At 38.6% G+C, this 21,656-nt stretch overlaps 1 long non-coding RNA gene across 1 annotated transcript; it reads left to right on the top strand.

The window, feature by feature from the left end:
- The first annotated feature begins 1,230 nt into the window (after positions 1-1,230).
- On the top strand, positions 1,231-20,539 carry LOC133384382 (uncharacterized). The gene is made up of 4 exons (XR_009762544.1): positions 1,231-1,299; positions 5,249-5,347; positions 15,654-15,693; positions 20,422-20,539. It is a non-coding gene; the product is annotated as an uncharacterized LOC133384382 (long non-coding RNA).
- The last annotated feature ends 1,117 nt before the right edge of the window (positions 20,540-21,656 follow it).

Here is a 21,656-nt window from a genome sequence, read left to right as displayed (position 1 = left end):
GCATGTGTTGTAGCATGTGTTTTAAATTGTTTTTATATTGTTTAAAATGTTAAAATTGTGTTTTAAATTGTATATTTGTTTTAATGTTTTTGATTGCTGTAAACCGCCCAGAGAGCTTCGGCTATGGGGCGGTATACAATTGCAATAAATAAATAAATAAAATAAAATAAAAAATAAATATGAATATATAATGCAATGGGCGTGCCGTCTCCTATCTTCATCCACAGTACACAGACATGCCACCGGCTACTTCAGAATGCTGAAGAATTTTCATGAGGATTTAAAAAATAATAATCACAAGTTGCTTCAGAAGTGTGGAGAACTAAATTTAAGAGTGGGAAAATGAGAAAGGAAGAGAACTGGAATTGACAGCTCCTGCAGTTCCTAATTGTGGACCTGACTTTTTAACTATGCTTATAGCAACCATAAATGTGAGCTCTCCAAAGCACTAAACAACTTGCCTTCCCATTTTGCACGAGAGAATCAGTAGGATGCATATACTGTTTTGTGTGTGTGCTTAATGCTGCCTAGAGACACACAGCTACCCTCATAGCCTGCTAACCTGTGAAGCTGCCTTGGCTATGCATGCTCTAGTATACGGCCTTTATTGTTGGGGTCTGCTGGAATTGGAGCAAATATTCCCTGAATTACTGAGGTTCACTTCTATCAGACATATAAAATGTCACCCCAAAGGACAGCAGTTGCATTTCACCTATCAAAAAGTCCCTTTTCAAACTCATTTCCTCTTGTAGCTCTCGTTGAATGATGGCATTTTTTACAGCTGTGAGAGAAATACAGGCCATTAGCTCCTTTCATGAGGGATGTGAGGTGCTTCTCTCCCTCAGAAGTACTACCACCTCATCAGCAGAGACCAGTCTGGAGCAGGCTGCTCCCCTTAATGTGTGTGAAAAGTGGAATTCAAGCAGATCAAAGGGGAGAGGGGGAAGGGAATAGAAGGGAAATCAATGTTCCCACCCACTGAACAGCTGATTCTGGCAAGATTTCCAGGAGAAATATGACCCTGGCTAAAATGCAATCATAGTGAAATTGATTTGTTGTGCCTGACCTCACTGTATGTAGACCTATATGCTGCAAACAGCATGTGAATTACTTTAAAGGAGCAGTGTTTCTCTAAAGCAGATTGTCAGTCTCAACAAATATACACAGTTTTCTCTCTCTCCCAAACCATTCCCACCCCCCTTGTGTCAACATTTATCCCTTTGCAATTTGCTTCAAATTGTGGATTACAGATAGGATAGTACTTGCATTTCAAACACCCGCTGTCTTCATTGCAGTTTCGTAAGTTTGTTGTTTTGCTCTTTTGTTGTTTTGCTGTTGAACGAGGGCTGTTTTCGCACACTTTCATGACTTATGGTAACTTGCCTGGTTTTTTTCTGGTCAGAATGAAACAGTCCTGATATCAGAGGACAATGGAATGTGGTATTTCCTCAGCGTGTGGGATGGGTGGCTGGTGGGTGAGAGTATTCCTTCGTCCTTTAGTTTGGGAATTCTTTCTTGTTCCTCAACTGGGAGATATTTAAAGCACATGACTCCCCCCAAAGAATCCTGGATATTGTAGTTTGTTAATGGTACTGGGAACTGTAGCTCTGAAGGGTAAGTTACATTTCCCAGGATTCTTTGGGGGAAGCAATGTGCTTTAAAAGTATGGTGTGTATGCAGCCTTTATATGGCTGCTTTGATTGATATATATTATATTTTGTTGTAGTTCTATTGTATCTTCTTTTCATTATCTTCTTTTTACTATATTGTAATAAAAGTAGTGATTCCCTATTTTGTTATTATTAATAATTTAAAAAAGAAAAACTATTCCTTATCCATGTAAAGCTATAAAATGAATCGCACATGTAATGTAATTTAGGCTTAAATCCTATATGCATTTACCTTGGAGTGAGTCCAACTGAAACTGTTTAAAGACTGGTGAACTCCCTGTTGGAAGCCAACCTACAAATAATGCTATGAGATTCCTTTATCAGGTGTCTTTCCCACGGTTTAACACAAACATCCATGGTGATGCTGCTGAACACCCCTCTCCAAGGATATTTAACTAGAGACCAGTTTGCCTTTGTGTTTTCTGAACCTATAATCTCAGACTGTTGTCTATGGCATGCACTTGGCCAGCAAGCATGATAATACAATAGTTACTTCACAACTTTATCATAGAGATAGTCACTGAGAACAAATCACTATTTAACATGTGTTTTATCTAGAGTAATAATTGAGCAAGTACATAAACAGCAACTATTTCTTTGTTTATAAAAATATTTCTCTACTGTCCTCTCACAAAACATTAGGGCAACAAGAAATAAATAAATAAAAGCAATACAAAACAATAGTTAAAATGACTTGCTAATCAAAAAGTTTTTTGAACAGCTGCATAGGCTTGTTGGCACAAAAAAAAGTGTTGTTTGGCCTATTATTGGCAGATCAATTATATTTATTTATTCATCTGTGGCATTTATACCCCATCCTTTAGACGAAAAGATTGGCAGAGTAGCTTATAAAAATCAGTAGAAAGATGATCCCCATCCTTAGCCTTACAATCTACAGACATTATGCCTGAGGAAACAGTAAAATGAAACAGTTACATAGTTCTGTTTATGAAGATTCTGGCTGTCTAGGAGGAGCAGCCCCTTCCCAGAAGCACTCTTCCTCTCCCCTCCCCCCCCCGCCAGATCAGATGTGGGAGCAGAGCAGGTGACAATGCCTAGGCCAAGCAGACAGTGCTACTCCTGCTACACACTTCTTCCCTCAGCTGAGATTTAGCGATCTGCACTAGTGAGGTATAATAAAGCCCTATACAGTTTGGGACCAGGATACCTGAAAGACCATCTTATTCCTTATATACCCAGTCGATCACTGCGCTCTGCAGGTGAGGGCCTCCTGCAGATACCATCTCATCAGGAGGTCCGTTCTGCACAACATAAGAAGTGGACTTTTAGTGTAGTGGCATCTACCCTTTGGAATTCCCTCCCCTTAAATATTAGATAGGCACCATCTCTGTTATCTTTTCAGCACTTACTGAAGACCTTCCTCTTTCAATAAGCCTTTTAAATAAAGACTTTATCCCAGTCTGCATCTGTGTTGGAATTGCTTTTTAAGGTCTTTTAAAAACTTTGTAAAAAAGATGTTTTTACATATTTTAATATGTTTTAAAAGATGTTGTGTTTTAATATATTTTAAATCTGTTTTTAGAGTGTTTTTAGTGTTTTTGCTTGCTGCCCTGGGCTCCTGCTGGGATGGAGGGCAGGAGATATATATATGAATAAATAATAGTCCTGAGCACTCAGCTGCCAAGCTGCGGATATGAAACATTTCTGTGATGGTGGCAACCAAAGCAGCTATAATATTTCTACCTTCTATGGCCCACTGTGAAGTTTTGGGTTGGGCATACTGCTTTGTTTCCAATCTGTGAACGTCCTGTAACTTCCTGCTGAAATTCTGTAACTTTTTATACTACAAATATTTATGTTTTGTCCTGCTTATGTTGCCCTATTGTACAAGAATATTTCTCGAGATGGCAATAAAATGCTAACACTGGGGAATCATTACAGAACAATAAAGTGGAATGACATGTGGATGGTCCAGTACAAATCCACCACTATTGGATTTGTGCGCTATTATCTTATCATTGGCATGTTTTGGAAAACACCAGCAAAACAAACAGACAAACAAAAAAACCACCAGGTTGCAGGGATCCAGAATGAATGTTCATTTGTCACCATGTGATGCAGAGCATGTAGTTCTTACAAAAGGGACATGGATGAAACCTATGAACTGTGAGTTGAGAACATTGCTAGTTACTAATATATGACCAATAATGGTGATGATTCAGAAATCTATGCATTCTTTCCTTTTTGGTTCTAGCCCATGGAGCTACTTCTGCTGCCATCCCAGGAACAGGTGAACTTGCATGCATAGGGCCTCATCACTGGGAAAGAAATTGCACCAAGCATTTCTGTATGTTGTTGCAATGCATAATGTATTCCAGCTTTGGAGAATTTGAACAGGTTTCCTACAGAATTCTTTATCACCTACCAATAATCCTAAAAGAAATGGACTCTTCCTTTAGTGTAGATGGATCTACACAGAAGAATCAGGAGGAAAGCATAACAATAGCAACAAAGAGTTACCTTTTACTAAATTATATTCTATCTGCCTCTGCCTACTTCTCCCGCTCTCTCTTTTTACTTTTCAAATAAATACTTGCAGTTGCATGCAGACAATGGCAGTGGGAGGGAGGGATGGTGGGAAGCAAAAACCCTGAACACTTTAATAAAGGGTTACATCATGTGACAGAGCACATGGACAATTGGGGAAGATGAGGCTCTCGTCTTCAGCAAAGTGACATTGAGAGCTTTCAGAGGTGCTTGCTGTGTTTCACGCTAGAGAAGAGCCATTGATGCGTGCAGCAATCTGCAGCCAGAGCCCTGAAATAGCATCTCTCCCCCTGCAGTTCTCAGTGTAACAAGCGGAAGCTGAAAGATGAGCAGGAGAGAACTCAAGTCACACTTAAAAAAAAAATAATCTGGCCAATGGGAATGGAGAGGTGAGAGGTTTATATTATTAGGAGCCCCTGCTTCTTCTACTTCTTTTTCCCTTTCAAGGGAAAGAAGTGGGAGAGCCATACAGTGCCTGTTCTGATCTTCTACCACTGAGTATCGGCAGTGGGCCAGTCCTCATGCATAATTCATGCAATCAAAAGTTTGCAACTGTGCAAAATTGTGTACCCCACATCCTGTGCCTCCAAATCGGCTTCCCATAAACCGTAAGAAGTTACAGCGGCACAGCTCACTCAGCGACCGTAAACTGAAGCACTAATGAAGCTGCCTGAACTGCACCACAGAGAGTTGTTTAATCAGACTCTGTTTTTAATTTTGGTCGTCTGACAGGTGGCCGAAAGTGTTTTGGGAAGAGGGGAAAAAATAGTCACATCATTATAGAGCTGAGTAAGAGAAGCAGACAAAGAAATATTTGTCGAGGCACTCCAAAGGCTGAATTTTTTTTTAAAAAAAAATAAGAATAATTCATGGGGAGCTCATACAAAGAATTGAAAAGTCCACTACCGGATTTAGTAAGGATACCTACATTATTGAAACGAAAGCTTCAGAAATAGTTACTTCCAATCTGAACACCCATACTTTTAATTGAAAAGCATTGTTTATATTTCCTTTCACTCCTTTACATCCTTCTGTTTGTGTCTGATTTTGAATTTCTGATTTTTGATAAGGTTGAATATATCGTAATGAAGTCACCATGCCTACCTACACAGTACAAGACTGCTGGGGATCAACCAATCAATTCATTGAACCAGTCAACAGACCTCATAGTAAGACATTTACTTTCATTAAAATACAAAAATGAGATACAAGATCAAATAACTATTGGGAAACAATGATTTCTTCCTTTACTAAAATTGGAATCACATTCTCAGTGTAAATATCCTGGCTTGGATTCTGACTTTGCTCCAGCAGGCTTCAAAAGAAAGGGAGAATTCATTGAATATTGTCCCTTGGCAAGAGTTCTGCTGCTGGGATGCTTCTGCTGGTGGAAGAGGGTGAGGCAAGAACCATCAATTCCTCATATGCCCTTTGTAGCGTCCAAAAATCTGGTCTGGAAGGTTGAGGGAGCCTTTGGACCAGTGTGTGTTGGTGTATGTGAGGGAACGGTGCAGGGAAGAAGGGAACAGGTGAAAATTGCCTACTCCCATACTGTTGGTGGGAGCCTCACTGGATTGAAAGTCTTCTGTTGGTGAATTTAGGAGCCAATCCATTGGAAACTGACTTTGAGACCTGATGGCTATGTGTGCTGCTTATGATTCTCTAGAGTACCCTGGGGCGGCTTTCTTTGATACAGTTCTTTATGGTTTTCCACTTAGTGTTTTGAAGTTCTGTGCACACTTCCCTTCCTATTTAAAATTTGGATTCTCAAACAGCCAGATTTTTTACTGCCAGAATTATGTGGTTGCATCCCCACTCCATCTGCAGAGGAGTAGTATCTTTTCCAGAGAAATCCTCCCCCCCGCATAATAAATATAATAGAGATACAAGGTGCTACACATACCAGCATGTTCATATTGGCAGCTGTTTCCTGCTATCCATATGCCTTGATAGAAAACATAAAGAAGCCTCTGTTCCAGAGCTTGGAAAAGTTACTTTTTTGAACTACAACTCCCATCAGCCCCAGCCAGCATGGCCACTGGATTGAGCCGATGGGAGTTGTAGTTCAAAAAAGTAACTTTTCCAAGCTCTGCTCTGTTCTTTCAAACACAGTAGTTTCCCTACTTTCCCCAGGGTATGTTACCTTTTCTACACTGGGAATGGTTGTAGTTTAACAGTGGGGCATGCGCTTTCCATGCAGAAGATCTCAACTTCAATCCCTGGCATCTCCAGGTAAGTCTGGGAGAGGCTGCTGTCTGAAATCCTGGAGAGCTGTTGCCAGTCAGTGAAGATAATATGGAGCTAGATGGACCAATGGTCTGGCTCACTATAAGACAGCTTCCTACATACACACTATCTTTACTGTCTTTCTGAATATGATTATGCTCTCAGCTTTCACATTTCAGGAAGTGTGTTTAGAAAGCAGCAGCACAAAAATAGAAGTAACATGAGCAATGTAATGTGAATGGTCTGTGCTATACTGAGGTTATACATATACATACATACACACACACACGTTTATTTTCACACCACACTAATCTCCACTGTGACTGCTCTTCACTGCTTTCCTTCCTTCTAATTACCATTTTTCCTGCCTTTCTAGCTAAAAGTTTGTTGAGTAAGTATAATAAATGTATAAACTGCTTTTCAAGAAAGCATTCTTTACAAAGCAGTGTAAAGTAACAAAAAACAACTAATCCAAATACCATTTACAAACATTAAATCCAATTTATCTTTCATGACAATCTTTGGCTCTTCTTATGTTCTTATAAGATTAGACAAATTCATGGAGGACAGGGCTATCAATGGCTACTAGCCATGATGGCTGTGCTCTGCCACCCTAGTCAGAGGCAGCATGCTTCTGAAAACCAGTTGCCAGAAGCCTCAGGAGGGGAGAGTGTTCTTGCACTCGGGTCCTGCTTGTGGGCTTCCCCCAGGCACCTGGTTGGCCACTGTGAGAACAGGATGCTGGACTAGATGGGCCACTGGCCTGATCCAGCAGGCTCTTCTTATGTTCTTAAGAAGTAAGCGCAATGGCAGCCAAGCATCCCAGCATAAACCGAGCATGGTATCAGCAGGGCTTGAAAAATTACTTTGAAAAAGTAATAAATTACAGTTACAATTACATGGCCCCAAAAAGTAGTAATTAGCGTTACAATTACAATTGCTCTGAAAGTAACTGATTACTTTACTTTTTCTCAAATGTAATCACTACTATTACATTTCAGTCACTTTTTTAAAAAAAAGTCTACAAGGTGCTGGCTTTAGCTGCCGCACATCTAAGTAGCCTAAAACAACATTAAAAATAAACACACCACATACAGAGGTAGTAGAATAATTCTTTTTATCCATAAGATAGCAATGGTGGTCTCTCCGCTGGTAAAGGAGGTGTGGAGGGAGGCAGAGGCCACTACTCAGATCTTTGCACATCAAACCAAGTGCAACCCCCCCCCCTCAGCCAGCAAGCATAATCTCTCTTACTTAACCACCTCCCGGACCCAGCCCTGCCCCCAACTAAGGGACACTCACCCAAGTAAACATTTTCCCGAGATGCAAAAAAGTTTAAATACTGCAAATGCAGCACAGTAGCCAGAGAGGGTGATGAAGACCACTTTGTGTGCCAAGTGCAAACACAGTATTCACACACACACACACACACACACACGTCATCTTTCACCTCCATAGTTCTTTATCTCCATTCTGCTGCTGCCTTCTTCTCCTCTATCCATGTTCCTGCCCTCCAGCTCCTTTTCCTCTCCACTCCATTCTTCACCACCACCATCCATTTTTTTAAACAATTGTTTTCTCCACTCCACCCTGTCTCTCTGTCCACGTCCTCCCTCGTTGCCTCCTACCCACCCACAGAACATGAGGGAAGAGTGACGCTGCAGAGAAGCCAAGTTTGAGGCACATGATTTTCATCCATAAATCAGAGGAGCAGAAGACTTCCCCTGCTTCCCCCCCAAGTAATGCCCAAAAGTAATACTGGAAACATTACAATTACTCCACAAAAGTAATAAAATTACTCCTAGTTCTATTACAATCAAAATGTAAAGGAATTACCCACTCGTTCCTCAAAAAAGAAATGAAGTACATGTTCTAGGTATCAGGGATTTAGACCTTCATCTCCATAGTTCTCAATTTCCATCAGTCACTCAAAGTTAAAGAGAGAAAAAACCTTCAAGGCCTACATAAAAGTATTAACCCTACTATATCCCTGGTCAGCAATTAATGTTATGGGAAGGCCATTTTGGGGAGTGAAATGTTAGGACAAGATGATGATGGGCCAGCTCCAGTCCTAATAAGATGCCAGTGAGTTCCACTGCCATAAACCACCACACCTTTGACACCTCCCATCTCTCTTTTGCAACTGGAGAATCAATTAGTGGGGGGGCAGATTTGTCACGCACCCCAGGGTTTCCAGTTGCTAAACCCTACCTCAAACCCTTCAAAAAACACACCAGATCCTCTTCCTTAAAACAAACAAAACCATACACTGCTATCTTAAACATAGCATTTCAAAGATAGCCTCTTTTCATTCTATCTACCTCCTTGTTGTTGTTGTTGTTGTTATGTGCCTTCAAGTCAATTACGATTTATGGCAACCCTATGAAACAGTGACCTCCAAGAGCATCTGTCATGGACCACCCTGTTCAGATCTTGTAAGTTCAGGTCTGTGGGTTCCTTTACGGAATCAATCCATCTCTTGTTTGGCCTTCCTCTTTTTCTACTCCCTTCTGTTTTTCCCAGCATTATGGTCTTTTCTAGGGAATCCTGTCTTCTCATGATGTGTCCAAAGTATGATAACCTCAGTTTCATCATTTTAGCTTCTAGTGACAGTTCTGGTTTAATTTGTTCTAACACCCAATTATTGGTCTTTTTTGCAGTCCATGGTATCCACAAAGCTCTCCTCCAACACCACATTTCAAACGAGTTGATTTTTCTCTTATCCGCTTTTTTCAGTGTCCAACTTTCACATCCATACATAGAGATTGGGAATACTATGGTCTGAATGATCCTAACTTTAGTGTTCAGTGATACATCTGTGCATTTGAGGACCTTTTCTAGTTCTCTCATAGTTGCCCTCCCCAGTCCTAGCCTTCTTCTGATTTCTTGACTGTTGTCTCCATTTTGGTTAATGACTGTGCCGAGGTATTGATAATCCTTGACAAGTTCAATGTCCTCATTGTCAACTTTAAAGTTACATAAATCTTCTGTTGTCATTACTTTAGTCTTTTTTTTAAAATAATTTTTATTCAAATTTTCATAAAACAAACAAAACAAAATAAAAAAAACATAACACAATAGAAATGAAAACAAAAAACTTGACTTCCGATTTGTCACAGATCAGCTATAAGTATATAATATATATCAAACCTGTCCCTAAATACATACAAGATCACTTTTCTCCATAGACTATCTTAATTAATCGTCAAATCCCATTATCATCATTTCATTTTTATCTTTCAACAAAAAGTCTAAGAGAGGCTTCCATTCCTTAAGAAATGTGTCTGTCGATTTTTCTCTAAGTAAACATGTCAATTTATCCATCTCTACTAAGTCCATTAATTTCAATAGCCATTCTTCTGTTGTCGGTGTTGATTCCATTTTCCACTTTTGTGCATATAATAATCTTGCTGCCGTAATCATATATAATATTATTCTTCCATATTTCTTTTCTATTTGTTTTTCCATAAAACCCAATAAAAAAAATTCTGGCTTTGACTGAATATTTATCTTTAAGATTTTTTGCATCATCCTACCTATCTGTGCCCAAAATAATTTTGCCTGTTTACACAACCACCACATATGATAAAATGATCCTTCTTGTTGTTTACATTTCCAACAAACATTAGAAACGTTACTATACATTTTTGACAACTTTTCTGGAGTCATGTACCAACGGTACATCATTTTATAGAAATTTTCTTTAAGATTATAGCATAATGTAAATCTCAAGCCTTTTTTCCACATATTTTCCCATTGATCCATTTGTATGTTATAACCAATTTTTTTGCCCACTTTACCATACACTCTTTTACTTGTTCTTCTTCCATATCCATTTTCAGCAAGAGTTTATACATTTTCGCAATTATACTTTCATCATTGTACACAAACCTATTTCAAAATCAGATTTACTTATTTCAAACCCATACATTTTCTTATCCATTTTATATCTTTCTAACAATTGTAAATAGGCAAACCATTGAGAGCTATATCCCTCCTTTATCAGTTGCTCTCTCTCTTTCATTATATATTCTCCATGTACATTTTCTAATAGTTCTTGATAAGTTAACCATTTCTCTTTTCCAGCCATTTCTCTTCTGTAAAACGCTTCTTGACTTGAGACACATAATGGTATTTTCGAATAAAACCTTGGTTTATATCTATTCCATATTTTCAACAGAGAACGTCTTATAAAATGATTATTAAAATCCACATTAACTTTTACTTTATCATACCATAGATATCCATGCCATCCCCACTTCAGGTTATGACTCTCCAGATCCAGTAGGCTTTTATTCCTCAATAAAAACCATTCCTTTATCCAGACTAAACAAGCAGCATAATAAAGTCTCAAATTTGGTAATCCGAGTCCTCCTCTTTCTTTGGCATCTTGTAATAATTTAAATTTAACTCTTGGTTTTTTTCCCTGCCAAACAAATTTAGAAATATCTTTTTACCATTGTTTAAAAGGTAAATCAGAGGATATTACAGGTATTGTTTGAAACAAAAACATCGTTCTCGGCAATACATTCATTTTTATCACGGATATTCTGCCCATTAATGACAATTGTAATTTATCCCATCTTAACAAGTCTTTCTTAATCTCTGTCCATAATTTTTCATAATTATTATGAAACAACTTTGAGTTTTTATTTGTCATAATAATACCTAAATATTTCAACTTTTCCTCTATTTTAAAATCTGTCTTGTCCATCAACTCTTTTTGTTCCCTTGAAGATAAGTTTTTCACCAACATCTTTGTTTTTTGATTGTTGATCTTAAATCCTGCTAACGGTCCAAATTCTTTTAATTTGTCCATCAATGCATTAATTCCTTCCAAAGGATTTTCTAATACAATTATCAAATCATCAGCAAATGCTCTCAATTTATATTCCTCTTTTTTTATCTTTATTCCCGAAATCCTTTTATCTTGCCTTATATCTCTAAGCAGCACTTCTAAGACCAAGATAAATAAAAGGGGAGATAACGGACATCCCTGTCTTGTACCCTTTTGTATTTCACATGAGTCCGTTAAACCCCCATTAACAATTATCTGTGCCTTCTGAGATGTATAAATAGATCTAATCCATTTTATAAAATTATCTCCAAAATCCATTTGCTCCAAGACCTTAAACATAAATTTCCAATTCAAATTATCAAATGCTTTCTCAGCATCTAAAAAGATCAAAGCTGCTTGTTTATCATTTCATTGTTCTAAGTATTCCAACACATTCAAAACATTCCTGACGTTATCACGTAATTGTCTTTTAGGTAGAAACCCCGCTTGATCTTCCTGAATAAATTGTTGCAATATTATTTTCATTCTTTCTGCCAAAATCGTTGTAAAATTTTATAATCATTATTCAGTAGAGATATCGGCTGATAATTTTTTGTTTTGGTTAGGTCCTGCTCCTCTTAGGTATTAATGTTATATTAGCATTTTTCCAACTATCCAGTATCTTCCCCTCTTGCAAAATAGAATTCATTGTATACTGTAAAGGTAATAAGAGTTCCTCCTCCAAACATTTGTAATACACTGCTGATAATCCATCCGGTCCTGGCGCCTTTCCTAATTTAATTTTACCTATAGCTTCAGATATTTCTCTTGACGTAATAGGACCATTAATAACTTGTCTCTGAAAATCTGTAATTTTAGGCAAATTCTGTTTAAATATATACTCTTCTATTTTTTCAGATGGAATTTCCTGACACATACAAAGTTGAATAATATTGATGAAAAACTTTTTGGATTTTTACATTATCTGTCAGCATCTCATCTCCTTCTTGTATCTTTAAAATAAGATTTTTTTGTCGTTCTTTTCTTATATATTCTTTATATGCTAGCCATTTCCCCGGTTTATTTGCAAATTCAAAAGTCCTTTGTTTAGCAAAATTTAATTTCCTTTCAATTTCTCTAACTGTCAGCATTGACACTTGTTTCTGTAACATTTTAATTTGATTTACAATGGAAACTTTAGTTGGATTCTTTTTCAATTCTTCCTCTTTTTGTTTTATTTCTTCCAAGATTAATTGCATTTTCTGTTGTTTCTTCTTTTTTAATTCAGAATTACATTTAATAAAATATCCCCTCATAAATGCCTTACTTGTATCCCAGACAATATTTTCATTTGTTCCTTTATGTAAATTATGTTCAAAGAACTCTTTTAATTTCTTCTTACATTCTTGTACTACTTTATCATTCTGTAATAAGGATTCATTTAGTCTCCATCTAAATCCAAGATTTTTTTTTGAAAGTTAATATCACAGGATTGTGGTCCGAAAAAGTTTTTGGTAGTATGTCCATTTTAGAAATGTCTTTCACTAGATTTTTAGACATCCAAATCATGTCAATCCTCGAAAATGTTTTATGTCTTTCTGAAAAGTAAGTGAATTCCTTTGCGTTATCATTTATATATCTCCAGGTATCCACCAATTCTAAATTTTTCATCAATTCAAAGCAAATCTTCGGTAATTTACCCTGTGTCTCTTTAATATTTTTCTCAGAAAGTCTATCAATTTTTGGTGAGATTACCCCATTCCAATCACCCATGACACACCAATGATCATATGAAAACTCTGACAATTTTTCCATAAGTCCTGTGTAAAACCTTGTTTTATCTTCATTGGGGGCATAAATACCCACTATCAAAGTTTTTATGCCCTGTAAAGTAATTTCAACCCCCACAAATCTACCACTATCATCCAATAATATCAATTTAGGAAGCAATTGTGGGTTAATGTAAAGAACAACACCATTTTTTTTTAATCCAGCCGAAATAAATTCTTCACCCAAATTTTTACAAATCAAATATTTGGAATCTTTCTTCTTAATATGAGTTTCTTGTAAACAAATTATATCCAATTTTAATTTTTTCAAATAATGAAGCACTTTCTTTCTCTTCTGCGCCATGTTGGCTCCATTTATATTCCAAGTTAGATATTTGTATTCCATCTTTAAGCGTGTATTTTAAAATGTACCTGATGCTCCCTTTAATCCATCATCTTCCTTTCCCTCCTCTGCATGTTTCTGTTGACTTTGTTTCCCAGGAATTATATCCATATCTTTGAGTTTATCTTCTTCCATGTCTTTTGAAGCTTTTCTCAAGAAATCCCTTGCTTTTTGAAGAGTATTCAATCGATATTTCTGTTGTCTGAATGTAAAAATCACTCCTTCTGGAACATCCCATCTAAATTGAATTTTGCATTGCTTAAGTTTTTCTGTAAAGAAAGCATATTCTTTTCTCTTATGTAAAAGTCTAATAGGAATTTCCTTCATCACCAGTATGTCCTTGCCATCAATTTTAAAGGTATTGTTGAAGTGTTGTTGTAATACCATATCTCTGGTCCTCTTTTTTATAAAGTGAACAAGCACATCTCTTGGAATTTTTTTCATTGTTGCATATCTGGAATTAATTCTATAAACTTTATCTATTTCAAATTCCATCCGATCTTCATTCCAATCCAAAAATTTTACTAAGGCATTAACAATTTTATCTCTGATATCTTCACCTGTTTCCTCAGGGATTGCACGGAATCTCAAACAATGTTCTTTATTTCTCAATTCCATCACAGCCATGTAGTCCAATTTTTTTTCTAATTCTAGATTTAATATATCTGTTCTATTCTCCAAGATTTGTACCTTTTCTTTAGTATTTTTTACATCCTCTATTATTTGCCCAATTGTCCCTTTAATCTCATCCACTTGTATTTTAATATGGTCTTTTATATCTTTCAATTCCATTTTCATTTCTTGTTTTAGATCATTAATCCCTTCCATTATTTTTTGAAACATATCTGGGGGTACAACCCCTTCCTGTGGATCAATTGAACCTCTTTGCTCCTGAGCCTTAGCTGCTTTTCTGGTTGTCATTCTCAAAAAGAGCCTTTAATTTCTGATATTAACCACTGTTCCAAAACTTAGAGGCAGTCTATTTCTTTATTTTTTTTCCTCCACCAACAAAAGAGTTAATATTCCAGGCCTGTTATTATAGTCCAGCCAGCACAATTCTTATCTACGTCCAGGAATGCAAAACAATTCTGGTTCACAACACCAAGCAATAAGTAACATACACGAACAGCAGATTCATCCAAAAAGAAGTAATCCAAGGGAAAAAAAATAGTCCCAAATATATTTCCATCAAATAATCAAGTTGCCTCTCATCCGTTTTAATCTTTAATAATTCCAAATTCAGGCCAGCTTTTTGTCGTAAAAAAAATATATAAGTTGTTTACATTTTCTTCCTTAATTTTATTTAAAAGAGAAAAAGTATGACTCACCCAGGTTTCTCAATTGCTGATTCGTAAACAAATCCCTTTTATTGTAGTAATTTAAGCCAAATGATAAGATTTAGACAGAAGGAGGCTCGCTGGTTATAGAATGTTTTTAAGAAGAAAAAAAAAGTCTCGCTTTTTTTCAATACAGCTTGTTGGAAGTCCTGACTTCGTCTTCAGCCGATCGGTATGCCTTCTTATCTCAGGGAATTCCTGATCAATTCCAGCCGCCGACAGCTCAACGAAGTCCTGTGGATAATCTGTTCGGTTCACCTTTGCCTTGGAGAACATTTAAGCCAGTCAAAGTTTCCTCTTGACTGGTTTTTAAACTGAAAAAAGCTTCCTCTGAGACAGAGATCTCTCAGAGACGGCCACCAGCTGAGCACTCACTTCCGGGAAGCTCATTACTTTAGTCTTTTTGATGTTCAGCTGTAGTCCTGCTTTTGTGCTTTCCTCTTTAACTTTCATCAGCATTTGTTTTGGATCATTACTAGTCATCTGCATATCTTAAATTATTGATATTTCTTCCTCCAGTTTTCACACCTCCTTCATCTTGGTCCAATCCTGCTTGTCATATGATATGTTCTGCATATAGATTAAACAAAACTTCTATTGCTTCCCCACACCCCCAACATTCAAGTCTCTTCTGGCTTGTCTGCATAAAATGTTAAAATATTTGTGTTTTACATAGTAGCTACTAAGAGCTCTGCTCTTCAGAAGATTTCTTCGTGTGTTGACATGACTTAGATGCCTTTAACAGCTGCGTATTAAAATCAGGTGCAGTTTCTCCTGGTGCGGATATGTAATTAAAAGATACATTGTTTCTTGTCATATGGATGTTAAAGGCACAGGAGCCTTTAAAGGCATAGAAGTTGGAAATAGCATCAGGACACACTTCATACGAATAGAAATGTATAGGAAATAAAGAATTGATAAGGTATGAGAAACTTAGCAATGACAGCATTATTTGTTTTCTAGAGGGATCAGATGCAAAGAAAAGGACTGTGTTCCTGTGAAGGTAAACCATTTTTCATTCTACATGACAAGCTATACGTACCTTCCCAGATTCCTGCTTCAACAGTTCAGCCACCCATGGCAACTGGTGCCCATTGGGACTGGTGGGGTAGAAGGTAGGGAGGCCAACAGTAGGTGGAGCCAGAGCCAGTGACAGGCAGAGTCAACTGATTTTATTTTTGTCCCCTTGCTCCTCCCTAATGAGTTTTGCAAGGGCAACATTGAGACTGAGGAGGAGGAAGCTGGCAGGTAGTGCAACCCCCTGGACTGGTTGTAAGAAGATAGACAAATGGGAGCTGGATGAGGACAGACTGAGACTCCCTAATGGACCAGCCCCCACTGTCAGACATCCAGTCTTATTTGCATTTTATCTTTTTTCCCTAAGCCTTTTTTCTTCATTCACTGATGTTTGCTGTGGTAATAGTCTGCCTAGACCAAAATATTGTACTAATCAATATTCCCCACTGGAACAAAAAACAACAACAAACCCCAAGACAAATGTAATCTTTATGGAAACGTTGAGGGTAGGAAAAGTTGATAAAAGTGTACAAGGAATATTTTAGCAAAACAGAAGGAGAGAGAACCATCAAGGCAATTATTAGTAATCCTGTGAAAAGTAATTATGTATAAACACAACAGTATCTCAAATTATGTCTAGCAGAAATGAATATTTTTTACTATGAACGCAGCTTGAACTTCCACAGCAGTGTTTAATTTTAAACCTGAGACATATCCTCTGATTCTTCTTCCAGATTAAGCCTTCATACCTCCGTTTCTTGATTAACTGGGTTGGTATTACAAAGAAGCACATGTTAAGTATGTTGCATTTGGGGATTATTTTGGGTTATCATTCTGCTATAAACTTGCTTAACTTCATAGAATTTGACTTGCTTGCAAAATATATAAAAAGCTTTGGTTCATTTGTTCCACTATAACAGCAACCATCAGCTGTGGTGGACCCACAACAATTTGCTTTATGCACAATGAAAGCCCACATATTTAGCAATTTACCTCTGTCCCACTTTTGCTGCTCTGGCCTCCTACTGGGAGGAAGGGCAGAATATAAATCAAATAAATAATACTGCCTGAGGAGTTTTAACATATATACCCAACAGAGGATAGATCAGTTTTGCTTTCTCTCAGGTCATCATTTTTTTCCAGTTCAGTTTGGTACATTCCTGCATCAAGTTGTGATTTTTTAAAAAAAATAAAAACCCCATATGTTAGTCATCATTTATCCTCATATACATTTTTTGGAATAATATTATGCATTTGTATATGTTATTTTCAGTAATATATGCTTTATATGTGCATTTTCCTACACATTTGTTTGGATTTAGAATGGCATACAACTTGGAACTATGGTGAACTTTCGGCAATGGAACTTTCTTCCCCCTGGGTTCCGATGTTTGTTCTCACAGCTCTGCAGCTGGCCCAAAAAACAAAAATGTGGCCACATATCAAGATCCACATTCAATCCAGCCTCCTGCATCTACTGGCAAAACAGAGAAAAATAGCAACAGCATAACAGCATTACAAATTACTGGCCTGGGTCCCCAGAGACTGAATATGGTGCCTATAAGCATTCACCTCCCAATGGTTTTGGTGCTACTGTCCTGAAACCCCAGGCAAGCTGCCATAGACACAGCTCCAGTTCAGAAAGAGTGGATGCCATATGCAGCGGGATCTACACCCAATCCTGTAAGAGCTGAACTGGTGACTGCCCCAAACTGAAATTTAGTAAGGGAATAATCATCCTGGTGACAAAAAAAAGAAACCTCGGAACCTTGCCCTGGACCCCCCCTCCAAAACAATATCCCATAAAACTGCCGCAGGACAAAGCCCATCCACAGAAGAAGGGGACAAAGAACAAATTCACCCGTTCCCCAGGTGATCAGTTTTAGACTGACGAGTTCTAATGTGCACCAACCCCCCTTGGAAGGTGACTTCTCTCATTCTAAAACTGTACAAGGGCAGTTAGGCCAACTCCCTGCCCCAACACCCCAACCCACAAAGGCAGTCAGCACTGCCACATAGATCAAGAGCCACTCAAAAGGTTAGGTACACCCCAATGCCCACTGAGCTTTCAGCCCCTTAAAAATATCCAGAGAAATGGGTTGTCCAGTATCCAAAGTCTGTGACTGTGCCTACACCCGGCCTGCTTAAATCTTCTAGACTCTGAAGTCCTTGGTAGGAATCAGGCGCCACATTACTCTTTGCCAAAAAGTTCAGCCCAGCAAGTTTCCTTTTTATAGTCCCCAAAGAGAAATCCCTATCATTCATCACATAAAACTCTGTCAAGTGGTCAACAGGGATCATCATGATAGCCCTGGGCCACCCTAAAAGCCATAGTTGTTGCCTGCCCAAGTATAGCCTGTTCTCTTACTGAGACCCAGTGACTACAGACCTCCAAGCTCCCACAACACCTCCAAGGTGGACTCAGAGTTTGACCTTGCCTGTGGAGTCAACTGGCTGAATCTTGACGTGTGATTCAAGAACAAAGAGTCACTGATTCTGTTATCAAGATGGTGTGCAAGGATAAGTATGTTAAAACAGAGGCAATGGGAAACAAAAGTCCTCACCATCAAGATCACCCCAGATTTTTTAGATATGAGTGAATGAATCTTCTGAACTGAAGAATACAGCCCCGACCTCAACACCACCCTGCCCACTCCACCCCCACCCCCACCCCCATCCTCACAAGCATCAGTAACACCACTGGAGGATAGTAGTGCAGTACTGTCCCACTGAACTTGCAGCTCCTGGATCCTGCAATTTTAATAACTGTGTATAAGAGGTAGGGAGCAAATGGGTCACTGCCCCACTAACATCAGTTTGCTCTCAGCCAGCTCCCACCTGTCTGCCTTTTTACTTAGAACCAGTCCAGGGAGTGGCACTGGCTGTTAGCTTCCTTGTCTTTAATCTCTGTGATGCAATTGAAGAACTCAGCCAGGATGAGGATGGGATGAAACTAGAGTTACTTGGCTCTGCCCATCATTGGTTCTGACGCCCAGGGCCGGTTTCAAAGGGCGGCCAGGTTGGGCACTGGCCTGAGGGCCCCACAGCTCTAGGAGCCCCTGGGGGGGCCCTTAGGGGCCCTCCGCTCCCCTTCTGTGATCCCGTGGATCACAGGACAAGCTTCCGAGCTGCCCGCCATCCCCCGCGCTTCACCTACCATTCTCTGCTGTTCACGCAGGGTTGCCATCAATAAAGATGGCAGCCGAGGTTTCCGTAAGGGACTGAAGCCTCTGCCGCCATCTTGGTTGATGGCAGCAATGCGCGCGCTGCATGCCATCAACCAAGATGGTGGCAAAGGCTTCAGTCCCTTACGGAAACCTCGGCTGCCATCTTTATTGATGGCAACCCTGCGTGAACAGCAGAGAAAGGTAGGTGAAGCACTGGGGATGGCGGGGATGGCAGGCGGTTCGGAAGCTCATCTTGAGATCTGCGGGATCGCGGAAGGGAAGCAGAGGGGCCCAAGGCAGGCTAATGCCCAAGGTCCCCCACATTCCTGAAGCCGCCCCTGCTGATGCCACCTCCCGTTGGCCTCCTGTGTTGTACCCTGCCAACCCCAATGGACACCAGCCACCTCAGAGAAGAGAAAATGTATGAAAACTACCCGTGATGAAAATCCTTCTTCTGTACAGCTATTGAAGGTGTACGAGCCTTATTCTTTTCCTTTCTTTCTTTCTTTCTTTCTTTCTTTCTTTCTTTCTTTCTTTCTTTCTTTCTTTCTTTCTTTCTTTCTTTCTTTCTTTCTTTTTTTGATCTGGTCACCCTACCTACATCTGAGGAACGTTTCCTGCACTAAAGATATGAAGTACTTTGCCTATCACAAGCACTGTGTTAAGTAAAAGAAGTTTTAATAGCATTTAGCATTTGTGTGATCAAGGTCATACGAGCCAATATAGCTGAGTTTACATTGTGCAGTTAGAGACACTGCAAACCATGTTTACTCAATGAATACAGTTAAAAGCAACATTTCATAAAACTCTCTTGATTTAAAAAAAATGTATTGGTGCATCGACGTTATATGGAGGCAATTCTGTCTGCTGTGCTAAACCACAGATGAACCACATATTTCTTTTCACTCTCACAAACTACCCCCACAAGCACGTCCTTACAATTTGTCCTACACTTTTGTATGATATACATTTCGTGAAGTCTCATATTGTTAGTCCATTGCCTGAGGCTCTGAATTTGAGCAAATCAAATCCCAAATGTCAAGAAAATAACCCACAGAGAAAAGCTTTTATTTTATACTATTACCTTCAGGTTCTGCACTTTCAGCAACATCAACCAAAAGTGAGTTACAAGGACATGAAATTAGGGCTATTACTTCAGCTGCTAGGCCAGGAGTTATGAAGTGAAAGTCTAGTTGTGATGTTTGCTGTGCAGCAACAGTCATGAAGATAAAAATATATAACCTAGTTTCTTGTTTGCTCATCTGAAGGTTCTGGTGAAAGCCCAAGACCTCAAACTGTGATAGGAGAAAGAAAAGTAAACTGCACAGAGTGTTACAAATTTGGCAGTTGTTATTTCTGTAAACCTTTAAAGCAGTGATTCATGTGTGTGATTTCTTCAAAAGGGATGATTTGCCTATTCTAGAAGTATTTTCCTTACTCTGAGTTTGTTGGTTTGCCCTCAGTGATTTCAGCACATATGTAGCCTGATTGGCTATGTAGTGTCATGATGTCATCTCATTCACCATTTTATTCCATATTATTTCCAGCAAGGACAAGGGTTGCTCTTGTGGCTATTTGAAGAAGCAGGCACGAGGAAAAAATGGTGCTGAAGCACATCATATTGCAGAAACAATGGCAACCCAACCAGATGTTCTTGCAACTGAAAGGGTGTTTTGTTTTTGTTTTGCTGGGGGGGATTTCTGACGCTCCCCCATCTAAGATGTACTAAAATGTTTATAGATGTCCTTAATTTTTTGATGTTTTAGATGTTATTAATTGTTTTTAAATGTTTAAATATGTTTCAGTTTTAATTATATTGAGTGGTATTCAATGCTAGTGTTACTCAGAGTAGATCCATTGAAATAAATGGACATGACCAATTACATTCATTTCATTGGGTGTACTCTGAGTAGAACATAGTTGTAATACAATCCATTGTTTTTATTGCTTTGTTGTTTACTGTCCTTTGAACACCTTTGGGAGGAAGAATTGGATTGAAATTTAATAAATAACAATTTAATGGCTCAGACTGAAAATTCAAAAATATCTGGTGTAGCCCTAATTCTCACTGACATTACCACTAGGGCTCCGCATGGCGCCCTTGATCCGGTGCTTCAGAGTGGCCCTGATTCAATCTGAGTTGATCCAGGGCCAACCTGATCCAGATCCGGACCTTCAACCAATTTGATGACCTTGAACAGCATAACTACCTAATTAATTAGGGGTTAATTAGGGTTAACATGTGGCTGGGGAAGGAGAAAAGGTGACACATGCAAGTGCCAGACCCCCTCCTTTTGACAGCCCACGATTGCTCCGGGTGGACCTGATCTAACCTGGGGTGATCCAGGGCTGCCTCAACCTGTCCTGACCAAATCTCGGGTTGACCCAAATCAGATCAATACAGTTCTGGATCCAGTACAGAGCCCTAATTATTACACTAAAAAAGAGATGGGAAGAGACAATGAGATTATTTCCATCTTGGTAGTGAGGTATAGTAGAAGATATTACATAGAAACATTTTCTTTGCCTCTTTTGACTGAAAATATTTCTTGTGTCAGACTCACATAAAATACATAGAAAAGTAATAATTTCCTGGAGTTATCAGCCTGCTGTCTTTCACAAGCACCAAATCTATTTTAATAATAAATAAACTGGTTTGGTTTATTTGGTGACATTCCTGACAAAAATGCAAACACCATCCAGGCATACAGAGGAAAAACTTACTACTTTCAAAATATTAAAGGCATATATATCAAAATTAAGAGATAAAATGGCAAAATGA

This window comes from Rhineura floridana, chromosome 4 (genome assembly GCF_030035675.1).
Source record: "Rhineura floridana isolate rRhiFlo1 chromosome 4, rRhiFlo1.hap2, whole genome shotgun sequence".
NCBI classification, from domain to species: Eukaryota; Metazoa; Chordata; class Lepidosauria; order Squamata; family Rhineuridae; genus Rhineura; species Rhineura floridana.
The sequence above is the reverse complement of the archived record's forward strand: the minus strand, read 5'-3'. Positions and strand labels throughout refer to the sequence as shown.